This window comes from Pseudophryne corroboree, chromosome 5, assembly GCF_028390025.1.
Source record: "Pseudophryne corroboree isolate aPseCor3 chromosome 5, aPseCor3.hap2, whole genome shotgun sequence".
NCBI classification, from domain to species: Eukaryota; Metazoa; Chordata; class Amphibia; order Anura; family Myobatrachidae; genus Pseudophryne; species Pseudophryne corroboree.
In genome coordinates, this window is record NC_086448.1 from 53,437,069 (window position 1) to 53,450,114 (window position 13,046).

General features: G+C 45.1%; 1 protein-coding gene across 2 annotated transcripts in view; it reads left to right on the forward strand.

The window, feature by feature from the left end:
* Positions 1 to 13,046, forward strand: part of ADCY8 (adenylate cyclase 8) — a 367,020-nt gene that overhangs the window by 102,987 nt on the left and 250,987 nt on the right. The gene's annotated exons all lie outside the window — the stretch shown is intronic.

The following is a 13,046-nucleotide window of genomic DNA, read 5'->3' on the forward strand; positions in this document are numbered from 1 at the left end:
TTTTACTCACGGCTTTTTCATCGATCTGGCGATCGTAATGTGATTGACAGGAAATGGGTGTTACTGGGCGGAAACAGGCCGTTTTATGGGCGTGTGGGAAAAAACGCTACCGTTTCCGGAAAAAACGCAGGAGTGGCCGGAGAAACGGGGGAGTGTCTGGGCGAACGCTGGGTGTGTTTGTGACATCAAACCAGGAACGACAAGCACTGAACTGATCGCAGATGCCGAGTAAGTCTGAAGCTACTCAGAAACTGCTACGAGGTGTGTAATCGCAATATTGCGAATACATCGTTCGCAATTTTAAGATGCTAAGATTCACTCCCAGTAGGCGGCGGCTTAGCATGAGCAAATCTGCTAAAATCCGCTTGCGAGCGAACAACTCGGAATGACCCCCCATGGTTTTGCCCAACTGCTAACAAATTTGCTGTTGCAATCAACTCTGAATTACTCCCTATGTCCTGACATTTTTACCTTATAATAGATTTTTTCCCAAAAATTTTCACCTGTTCCGAAGCCCTAAGAAAAAAGTTGCGTCATTTTTCTAGAAGTTACTACGGGATGCATTTCATTTGCCAGCTGTCGGGATCCCGACGGTCAGGATACCGACGCTAGAATGCCGACAATGCCGCCAGACGGAATCCCGGCGCACCGGGGCTATTTCCACTCGTGAGTGTCCACGACACCCATATGGCTGTATTCAATTCTTTTCACCCCCTTCCCCACCCAATCCTTTACGCAGCTAAACCTGATTACTATGGGCGTGATATGTGCGATAACGGGGATCACTTCAGAAAGGAGATTGGCCGTGATATATCATTTGAATACCGCTCATAGATTGGGACTAGATCCTGTGGCGAACGCAGCGAGGCGGAAACAGCGAGCCCGCAAGGAGACTCTTAGCACTCGCCCCACTGTCGGCATTCTGGCGGGGGCAGGATGCCGCTGTCAGGACATCCCATCCACTGGTAAAACATACTGAATCCGTTACCGCGGCTAAACTTCTCCTGCTCGATTGAATACCAAAAACCCTGCAGCTGGCCAAAATTCCACGGACCGAGTAATAATGTGTTCAATTGAAATTGCCCCTATATGGTGACATTTTTGCGGTTGTTTTTTAAAAGTTAGGATTAGAAATCTCTGTTTCCCTTAAGGTGGGTACACACTGGCCAATATATCGTCCGTTCTCTTGAACGGCCAATATATTGTGGGCCCGTCGGCCAGTGTGTACGGCCGATATGTCTGTGAACTCCGTCGTTCACAGACATATCGCGTCGGCCCCGCAGCACAGCTGACGGCCAATATATCTACCGATATATTGGCGCGTCGATGTGTGTGTGTACGGCCGGTCGGCCGCCTGCACACATGCTGTGGCGGCCGGCGGTGATTGATAGCTGAACTGGGCAGGCGTGTGTACACGCCCGCCCAGTTCATGACGTCAGTCCCCGACGGATCGGGCAGTGTGTATGCTCAACACACTGCCCGATCCGTCCATAGATATATCTGCCGATCAATTGATCGTCAGATATATCTGTCAGTGTGTACCCACCTTTAGATTTCACTGTCATAAATATTTTGAGTATTTTAAAAAAATGTCTGACCTGGTATGTGTGTGTACATCTGCACATGGACGCAGAGAACCGCTCGTAGCAAGCAACCATTGTTCATTGCTGAATGCAAACTAGTGAATCACACATTAAGGTTAATGACACAATATCGCCCCGTAAAGGGCTCCTGCTGGGGTGTGAAGATGCGGGAAATCAGGGCTTTGATTGTCATCGCCGGAACGTTTTATCCTGCCAGCGCCTGACTTCTCAGTGACGTTATTCCCACTGTAGAAATAAATGGGATCCTACTCACTTTAGTAATTGACTGCAGAAACATCAAGGGTCATGCATTTCCCTCCCGGCAATAGAAAGAGGATAATTCAACTTGCTTTAATTGATATGTTGAACAACTTTATCTCTTGCAGCCGAACACAATAGTGTGTTGTCTTGCGCCATACGAAGGTTTTATTTTTCATCTGGAGAAGACGAGACTTTTAAGATAATGTTGCAGATTGATCATAAGGGAGATCTGAGTATTAATACTGAAGATTTTGTCACAGCCAAAAGCCGCTGACTGGAGAAAACCGGCTTTATAAATGTTTCACGGGAACAAGCTCTTTTAATTCAAGAGATATCCGCAAAGTGCTCATTTCATGGCGGTTTACAGCTGCGTATTGGCGGCGAAGGGCAAGACAATCGCAGACGTACAGATGCAGCCAAAGTCATCGCAAATGAGTGAAGCTTGAGTCAGTTTAACTATGTCAAAACCGGTGTGGGGGGGTGCAGTCATAAAGCAATCAAATTGTCGACACAACAAAGTTGACATTTAACATGCCCACATCTGCAGACTGTGTAGGGACCGGTGGTTAGGGTGAGGCTTCTGGCAGCGGAGGGTTAGGGTTAGGCTATGTGAGGGGAGGGTTAGGAACTAGTGGGAGGGTTAGGGGTTAGAAATACACACCACTTAAAGCATCGCAGGTTCAGCCAGAAGTCATTATCTGCTGACCGCGGGGCCCAGAAGACACCTCTGGACCTGCTGAACCAGGTAAATCACTAATAGGCCATCAGGGACATTTGTCAACATTCTAATCATATCAACAGTTGATCTTGATGAATATCGACATCGTCAATGTCAATATTTCGAGCATGTCAACATTCTCTTGTCGACTTAATTTAATAAATGTTGACTTGACAAATGTCGGCAAAGTATACCGAGTCCTTATCCAGGGAACTCTGCTTAGCAAAATGCTGTTCCAGAGATAACTGTTACATATGTACATATCAATAGTATAAATAAAGCAGTTTGGGATAACAGTGGCTCCACTTGTACTTGTTATCTTGTTTTTTTATTGCGAATGAACTGTTATTTTACACTGAGCTGCAAATACTGTAGCACTCCCTATCAGAGTAAACAAAGCAACATACAAGAGAGCGCAATGAATATTAATAAGATACAGATTTAATTTAATTATTTTTATATTGTGTTACATTAATTCCTTTTTGTATTGAGGTGCCTATATATTATTTATATCCTATTTTTTTGCTGCTTTTATGTACTAAATCCAGTGAGAAACTACTGGTCATATCAAAACCTTTCCAAACAAACCTGGATACTAATTGGTTACACCTGCATTGCACTAATTAACCTGCTCCTATTGCAGGATTCCCATTTAAATATGGGGCTTATTGGACACCGAATCCAACCTTCTGATGAATCTGCCTGTCTGGGATAGCGGAGAAACGCGTCAAGGATCCCCTGGTGACTACATTACACTGCGCTCCGAAAGCTGCATATTGCTTTTGTACAGTGGGAATCATCATTGACAAGTTGACATACATCACTCACTTTCTGCCTGCAGAGCTGCGTCCTCCCTCCCCACCTGAGCCACAAACTCCCGCTCCTGATTGAAACACTCTCTCTCTCACTCGAGAGAGAGAGAGATACTGTATATGTAAATAGATATGGCGCTGAAAACTAATGTTACTAAGCATAGCTGGGGGGGGATGATAAACATTATTAGTGGCACCCGTAAGCAAAAAGAAAGTTAACAAAAAATGTTTACAGCTCTTCTTTGGTGAAGTGAGGAGAACCGGTGTACTTTGGTTTAGTGATAGCCCAGGTAAACTGACCTTACCTTACCCTGTCCACGATCTTTCCTTCTGTTACCGCTCGGTGCGTCTAGCCGCTGGCAGCCGAATTCCTCTGATAACTCTTTGTAATTTCCCTTTATATATTTGAAGTAATTGATAATGTCTCCTCTTAGGCGCTTCTTTTCTAGTGTATACATATTCAACCTAGTAAGCCTTTCCTCATACTCCAGTCCCTCTAGCCCTTTTATCAATTTAGTAGCTCGCCTTTGAACCTTTTCAAGTTCACAGGTATCTTTTTTATAATGTGGTGCCTAAAATTGAACACATTGGGGGTCATTCCGAGTTGATCGCTAGCTGCATTTGTTCGCAGCGCAGCGATCAGGCAAAAAAAATGGCAGTTCTGCACATGCGTATGCGGCGCAATGCGCACGCGCGACGTACGGGCACAATGAACGATGCAGTTTTGCACAGGTTCTAGCGATGCATTTCAGTCGCACTGGTTGCCGCAGAGTGATTGACATGAAGTGAGCGTTTCTGGGTGGCAACTGACCGTTTTCAGGGAGTGTTCGTAAAAACACAGGCGTGCCGGGGAAAACGCAGGTGTGGCTGGGCGAACGCTGGGCGGGTGTGTGACGTCAAATGCGGATCTGAATAGTCTGAAGTGATTGCAAGCGCTGAGTAGGTTTTGAGCTACTCTGAAACGAAACAAAATGTTTTTGCAGGCGCTCTGCGATACAACCGTTTGCACTTCTGCTAAGCTAAAATACACTCCCAGTGGGCGGCGGCATAGCGTTTGCACGGCTGCTAAAAACTGCTAGCCAGCGATCAACTCGGAATGATCCCCAATATTCCAGGTGCGGCCGTACCAATGATTTTGTACAGCGGCAGGATTGCACTCTCGTCTTGTCTTCTTTGCTGCACTTTGACATTGTGTACGGTTGTTTAGCGTATTATCAATGAGTACCCCCAAATCTTTTTCCAATACTGTTACCCCTAGATTTTCCCCATTTAATATGTAGGTTGCAAGTTTGTTTTTAGTCCCGAAGTGATTTCAAGTTTAGATAAGTCATTCTGTAGAGACTCCACATCTATTTCCAAATTAATTACCTTACACAAGTTAGTATCATCTGCAAAGATGGTTCTCTTTGGTGATATCTGTATATCCTTCCTATCAGAGCTAGGGTAGCTATATGCAAAATTGCACCTCCCGCCGCTAGCCAACAACCCCCCCCCCCCCCCGCACAATTGTTGCACCAAACCCAAAGCTGTTTCCATGACATGACGTTATCACCTTACACCTTAACAGAATGTCAGCTGCTGATGTGCCCTTTAGATACAGAAATCTAATCACACTGCACACCTCAATGTGTGACCATGTTTCCACCCGCCCCGCCATCTTACACCTAATGCTGGGGCAGTATGACTGATATGAGTTGCAGTGTAATGGCCGTGAGAGGAAGCAGTGGTCTCCCTGTTCTGGCCTGGCAGGAAATTAGAATGAAATATTGAACAATACACACATGACAGGTCTTGATAAGTTACTCCATTCAATAACAAAAATACTGGGTTTTTGCCATGGCTCGGCCAAGCTACCTGCCTCTTACGTATGTTCGAAAGTCACTAACTTGGGAACACATTCCCGGATCGACACCCCTGATATTTACTAGAGATGTGCACCGGAAATTTTTCGGGTTTTGTGTTTTGGTTTTGGGTTCGGTTCCGTGGCCGTGTTTTGGGTTCGAACGCGTTTTGGCAAAACCTCACCGAATTTTTTTTGTCAGATTCGGGTGTGTTTTGGATTCGGGTGTTTTTTTCAAAAAACCCTAAAAAACAGCTTAAATCATAGAATTTGGGGGTCATTTTGATCCCAAAGTATTATTAACCTCAATAACCATAATTTCCACTAATTTTCAGTCTATTCTGAACACCTCACACCTCACAATATTATTTTTAGTCCTAAAATTTGCACCGAGGTCGCTGGATGACTAAGCTAAGCGACCCAAGTGGCCGACACAAACACCTGGCCCATCTAGGAGTGGCACTGCAGTGTCACGCAGGATGGCCCTTCCAAAAAACACTCCCCAAACAGCACATGACGCAAAGAAAAAAAGAGGCGCAATGAGGTAGCTGTGTGAGTAAGCTAAGCGACCCTAGTGGCCGACACAAACACCTGGCCCATCTAGGAGTGGCAATGCAGTGTCAGGCCGGATGGCCCTTCCAAAAAATACTCCCCAAACAGCACATGACGCAAAGAAGAAAAAAAAGAGGCGCAATGAGGTAGCTGTGTGACTAAGATAAGCGACCCTAGTGGCCGACACAAACACCTGGCCCATCTAGGAGTGGCACTGCAGTGTCACGCAGGATGGCCCTTCCAAAAAACACTCCCCAAACAGCACATGACGCAAAGAAAAAAAGAGGCGCAATGAGGTAGCTGTGTGAGTAAGCTAAGCGACCCTAGTGGCCGACACAAACACCTGGCCCATCTAGGAGTGGCACTGATGTGTCAGGCCGGATGGCTCTTCCAAAAAATACTCCCCAAACAGCACATGACGCAAAGAAGAAAAAAAAGAGGCGCAATGAGGTAGCTGTGTGACTAAGATAAGCGACCCTAGTGGCCGACACAAACACCTGGCCCATCTAGGAGTGGCACTGCAGTGTCACGCAGGATGGCCCTTCCAAAAAACACTCCCCAAACAGCACATGACGCAAAGAAAAATGAAAGAAAAAAGAGGTGCAAGATGGAATTGTCCTTGGGCCCTCCCACCCACCCTTATGTTGTATAAACAGGACATGCACACTTTAACCAACCCATCATTTCAGTGACAGGGTCTGCCACACGACTGTTACTGAAATGACGGGTTGGTTTGGACCCCCACCAAAAAAGAAGCAATTAATCTCTCCTTGCACAAACTGGCTCTACAGAGGCAAGATGTCCACCTCATCATCATCCTCCGATTCATCACCGTGTACATCCCCCTCCTCACAGATTATCAATTCGTCCCCACTGGAATCCACCATCACAGCTCCCTGTGTACTTTGTGGAGGCAATTGCTGCTGGTGAATGTCTCCATGGAGGAATTGATTATAATTCATTTTAATGAACATCATCTTCTCCACATTTTCTGGAAGTAACCTCGTACGCCGATTGCTGACAAGGTGAGCGGCGGCACTAAACACTCTTTCGGAGTACACACTTGTGGGAGGGCAACTTAGGTAGAATAAAGCCAGTTTGTGCAAGGGCCTCCAAATTGCCTCTTTTTCCTGCCAGTATACGTACGGACTGTCTGACGTGCCTACTTGGATGCGGTCACTCATATAATCCTCCACCATTCTTTCAATGGTGAGAGAATCATATGCAGTGACAGTAGACGACATGTCCGTAATCATTGTCAGGTCCTTCAGTCCGGACCAGATGTCAGCATCAGCAGTCGCTCCAGACTGCCCTGCATCACCGCCAGCGGGTGGGCTCGGAATTCTGAGCCTTTTCCTCGCACCCCCAGTTGCGGGAGAATGTGAAGAAGGAGATGTTGACAGGTCGCGTTCCGCTTGACTTGACAATTTTCTCACCAGCAGTTCTTTGAACCCCTGCAGACTTGTGTCTGCCGGAAAGAGAGATACAACGTAGGTTTTAAATCTAGGATCGAGCACGGTGGCCAAAATGTAGTGCTCTGATTTCAAAAGATTGACCACCCGTGAATCCTTGTTAAGCGAATTAAGGGCTCCATCCACAAGTCCCACATGCCTAGCATAATCGCTCAGGGTTAGCTCATCCTTCAATGTCTCCAGCTTCTTCTGCAAAAGCCTGATGAGGGGAATGACCTGACTCAGGCTGGCAGTGTCTGAACTGACTTCACGTGTGGCAAGTTCAAAAGGTTGCAGAACCTTGCACAACGTTGAAATCATTCTCCACTGCGCTTGAGACAGGTGCATTCCACCTCCTATATCGTGGTCAGTTGTATAGGCTTGAATGGCCTTTTGCTGCTCCTCCAACCTCTGAAGCATATAGAGGGTTGAATTCCACCTCGTTACCACTTCTTGCTTCAGATGATGGCAGGGCAGGTTCAAGCATTTTTGGTGTTGCTCCAGTCTTCTGTACGTGGTGCCTGTACGCCGAAAGTGTCCCGCAATTCTTCTGGCCACCGACAGCATCTCTTGCACGCCCCTCTCATTTTTTAAATAATTCTGCACCACCAAATTCAAGGTATGTGCAAAACATGGGACGTGCTGGAATTTGCCCATATTTAATGCACACACAATATTGCTGGCGTTGTCCGATGCCACAAATCCACAGGAGAGTCCAATTGGGGTAAGCCATTCTGCGATGATCTTCCTCAGTTGCCGTAAGAGGTTTTTAGCTGTGTGCGTATTCTGGAAAGCGGTGATACAAAGCGTAGCCTGCCTAGGAAAGAGTTGGCGTTTGCGAGATGCTGCTACTGGTGCCGCCGCTGCTGTTCTTGCGGCGGGAGTCAATACATCTACCCAGTGGGCTGTCACAGTCATATAGTCCTGAGTCTGCCCTGCTCCACTTGTCCACATGTCCGTGGTTAAGTGGACATTGGGTACAACTGCATTTTTTAGGACACTGGTGAGTCTTTTTCTGAGGTCTGTGTACATTTTCGGTATCGCCTGCCTAGAGAAATGGAACCTAGATGGTATTTGGTACCGGGGACACAGTACCTCAATCAAGTCTATAGTTGGCTCTGCAGTAATGATGGATACCGGAACCACGTTTCTCACCGCCCAGGATGCCAAGGCCTCAGTTATCCGCTTTGCAGCAGGATGACTGCTGTGATATTTCATCTTCCTCGCAAAGGACTGCTGGACAGTCAATTGCTTGGTGGAAGTAGTAAAAGTGGTCTTACGACTTCCCCTCTGGGATGACCATCGACTCCCAGCAGCAACAACAGCAGCGCCAGCAGCAGTAGGCGTTACACTCAAGGATGCATCGGAGGAATCCCAGGCAGGAGAGGACTCGTCAGAATTGCCAGTGACATGGCCTGCAGGACTATTGGCATTCCTGGGGAAGGAGGAAATTGACACTGAGGGAGTTGGTGGGGTGGTTTGCGTGAGCTTGGTTACAAGAGGAAGGGATTTACTGGTCAGTGGACTGCTTCCGCTGTCGCCCAAAGTTTTTGAACTTGTCACTGACTTATGATGAATGCGCTGCAGGTGACGTATAAGGGAGGATGTTCCGAGGTGGTTAACGTCCTTACCCCTACTTATTACAGCTTGACAAAGGCAACACACGGCTTGACACCTGTTGTCCGCATTTCTGATGAAATACTTCCACACCGAAGAGCTGATTTTTTTGGTATTTTCACCAGGCATGTCAATGGCCATATTCCTCCCACGGACAACAGGTGTCTCCCCGGGTGCCTGACTTAAACAAACCACCTCACCATCAGAATCCTCCTTGTCAATTTCCTCCCCAGCGCCAGCAACACCCATATCCTCCTCATCCTGGTGTACTTCAACACTGACATCTTCAATCTGACTATCAGGAACTGGACTGCGGGTGCTCCTTCCAGCACTTGCAGGGGGCGTGCAAATGGTGGAAGGCGCATGCTCTTCACGTCCAGTGTTGGGAAGGTCAGGCATCGCAACCGACACAATTGGACTCTCCTTGTGGATTTGTGATTTCGAAGAATGCACAGTTCTTTGCTGGGCTTTTGCCAGCTTAAGTCTTTTCATTTTTCTAGCGAGAGGCTGAGTGCTTCCATCCTCATGTGAAGCTGAACCACTAGCCATGAACATAGGCTAGGGCCTCAGCCGTTCCTTGCCACTCCGTGTGGTAAATGGCATATTGGCAAGTTTACGCTTCTCCGACGACGATTTTATTTTAGATTTTTGAGTCCGTTTTTTACTGATATTTTGTGTTTTGGATTTTACATGCTCTGTACTATGACATTGGGCATCGGCCTTGGCAGACGACGTTGATGGAATTTCATCGTCTCGGCCATGACTAGTGGCAGCAGCTTCAGCACGAGGTGGAAGTGGATCTTGATCTTTCCCTATTTTTGGAACCTCAACATTTTTGTTCTCCATATTTTAATAGGCACAACTAAAAGGCACCTCAGGTAAACAATGGAGATGGATGGATACTAGTATACTTATGGATGACGAGTGACTGACGACACAGAGGTAGCTACAGCCGTGGACTACCGTACTGCGTCTGCTAGTATAAAGATGATAATGATATAAAAATATATATATATATCACTACTGCAGGTATATATAATATAATGACGGACCTGCTGGACACTGTCAGCAGACTCCTAAACTACTAGTATGAAGAAGATAGAAAAAAAAAACCCACCACAGGTAGGTATACAATTATGGACGAGCACTGACGACACAGAGGTAGCTACAGCCGTGGACTACCGTACTGCGTCTGCTAGTATAGAGATGATGATGATATAAAAAATATATATATATCACTACTGCAGGTATATATAATATAATGACGGACCTTCTGGACACTGTCAGCAGACTCCTAAACTACTAGTATGAAGAAGATAGAAAAAAAAACCCCACCACAGGTAGGTATACAATTATGGACGAGCACTGACGACACAGAGGTAGCTACAGCCGTGGACTACCGTACTGCGTCTGCTAGTATAGAGATGATAATGATATAAAAAATATATATATATCACTACTGCAGGTATATATAATATAATGACGGACCTGCTGGACACTGTCAGCAGACTCCTAAACTACTAGTATGAAGAATATAGAAAAAAAAAACCCACCACAGGTAGGTATACAATTATGGACGAGCACTGACGACACAGAGGTAGCCACAGCCGTGGACTACCGTACTGCGTCTGCTAATATAGAGATGATAAAGATGATAGAGATGAACAAAAAAAATATAACACTACTGCAGGTAAATATTTATATAATATAATGAATGACGGACCTGCTGGACACTGTCAGCAGAATGCGTTTATAGAATAAAAATAAAAAACACCACAGGAGTGTTTAACTTTTTCAGGCAGACAATATACTGGTGGTCACTGGTCAGTCACACTGGCAGCAAAAGTGTGCACTGTACTCCTGCTATAACTGCACCCCAGTCTCCCCCACAATTCAGCTGTGTGAGCAGTGAGCACTCAGCGCAGTCAGATATACATAGATGATATTATCATGCAGCACACTGAGGCTGAGCACAGATATGGTATGTGACTGTGTATCGTTTTTTTTAAGGCAGAGAACGGATTATATTAAATAATAAATAAAACTGGTGGTGGTCAGTCACTAGTAACTAACTATCAGCAAAACTCTGCACTCTGAGTACTCCTAATGCTCCCCAAAATTACTAAGTAATCAACTCAAGTGTCTCTATCTATTCTAACGGAGAGGACGCCAGCCACGTCCTCTCCCTATCAATCTCAATGCACGTGTGAAAATGGCGGCGACGCGCGGCTCCTTATATAGAATCCGAGTCTCGTGATAGAATAAGAGCCTCGCGAGAATCCGACAGCGGGATGATGACGTTCGGGCGCGCTCGGGTTAGCCGAGCAAGGCGGGAAGATCCGAGTCTGCCTCGGACCCGTGTAAAAAGGCTGAAGTTCGGGGGGGTTCGGATTCCGAGGAACCGAACCCGCTCATCTCTGATATTTACCAGGGCTTTTCCCTGAACTTTCAACCCAGGTAGACAACCCGGGTTAAGTCTGAATGGTGTGACCTGGGATTTTACGCCCAGTTCGCACCTAGAAGCCTCTGATTGGCCGGTCGGGGCTGCCTGGAGTGGGCTGGACTGCCTAGTGGGGGGCAAGCATCCTAAAGCAGTCCGTGCCGCAGTGTGTTAAAGCAGCCAGCACACCCTAGCACTGGAATGTGCACTAAATGGAACATTTAGGCTCACTGGGGCAAGACCAAAGTGATGTTCAGTTAAAAATCCAGTTGATTAAATGAATAAGGTCCAGTGATTTCATGGTAGCGTCCTTTAATGACTCTGAATATTATTGGATTATGCAATAATAATACATATTGTAATTATAAATAAAATAGGTTAGAGGTGTATTAAATGGAAAAAGATTAAACATTAACATTTACCGATGGTTAATTAAATATCCCATTAGTACAAGAATGGCCCATTCACTTCAGCATGGAGAGTTTCCGAATTGTCTCTCCAGCTTTCTGTGAATTCAGTATCCTCAGACTCAATGCAGCGTGGAATTAATAGGATGGAATGGTTACTGTAACCATAGTAACTAATTTCCTGAGGAGGCAGACAATTCACCAGGAACCAATAACATTGCTGAAACTTTATTTGCGTTACTTTGTACAGTATATTCATGTGCTCTGATAACAACTGTTATATCCCTTGTGCTGAGATATTTTATATTATCATAGCCTGAAAAGGAAATTAACCTCCAAGAAGCAAAACTAGTTTCCAACAATTAATAAAATTCTTATAGCAATTAGAATAAATTATGTAATTAAAGATTTGCATTTGTTTTTGTTTAACACAAAAAAGATTATATACCACTAAGGTCAATGGGATACTGTATTCCAGTGGTTCCGAAACTGGGTCCGTGGCACCCTGTGGTACTTTGGGGCACTTGTAATGGTGCATCAGGTTGGTGGTCCAGGACCAACTCTAATTATTTATGGTGATAGGCAAAATCAGTACTTGTGACTTCCAATCATAAAAATATGTGGACAAACAGAGGTGAATACTTTCCCTCACCACATAACTGAAACTAAGGATTAAATATAATGTACATACTTAATTTAATATTTACTTAATTTAATATTTACTTAATTTAATATTTTTATGAATTTCTCAAAAGAAACTTTTGGCCTTTGGGTGGCGTAAATTTTTTTTGACACTCTAGGGCGCTGTGGCTCAAAAAAGTTTGGGTACCACTGCTATATTCAAATATTAATTATCTATATACAGTTGCAAGAAAAAGTATGTTAACCCTTTGGAATTTCCTGGATTTGTGCATAAATTGGTCATAAAATGTGTTCTGAGCTTCATCTAAGTCACAACAATAGACAAACACAGTCTGCTGAAACTAATACCACACAAACAATTATATGTTCTCATGTTTTTATTGAACACACCATGTAAACATTCACAGTGCAGGGTGGACAAAGTATGTGAACCCTTGGATTTAATAACTGGTTGTCCCTTCTTTTGCAGCAATAACCTCAACCAAACATTTCCTATAGTTGCATATCAGACCTGCACAATGGTCAGGGGGAATTTTGGACCATTCCTCTTTACAAAACTGTTTCAGTTCAGCAATATTCTTGGGTTGTCTGGTGTGAATCGCTCTCTTGAGGTCATGCCACAGCATCTCAATCGGGTTGAGGTCAGGACTCTGACTGGGCCACTCCAGAAGGCGTATTTTCTTCTGTTTAACCCATTCTGTTGTTGATCTACTTCTGTGCTTT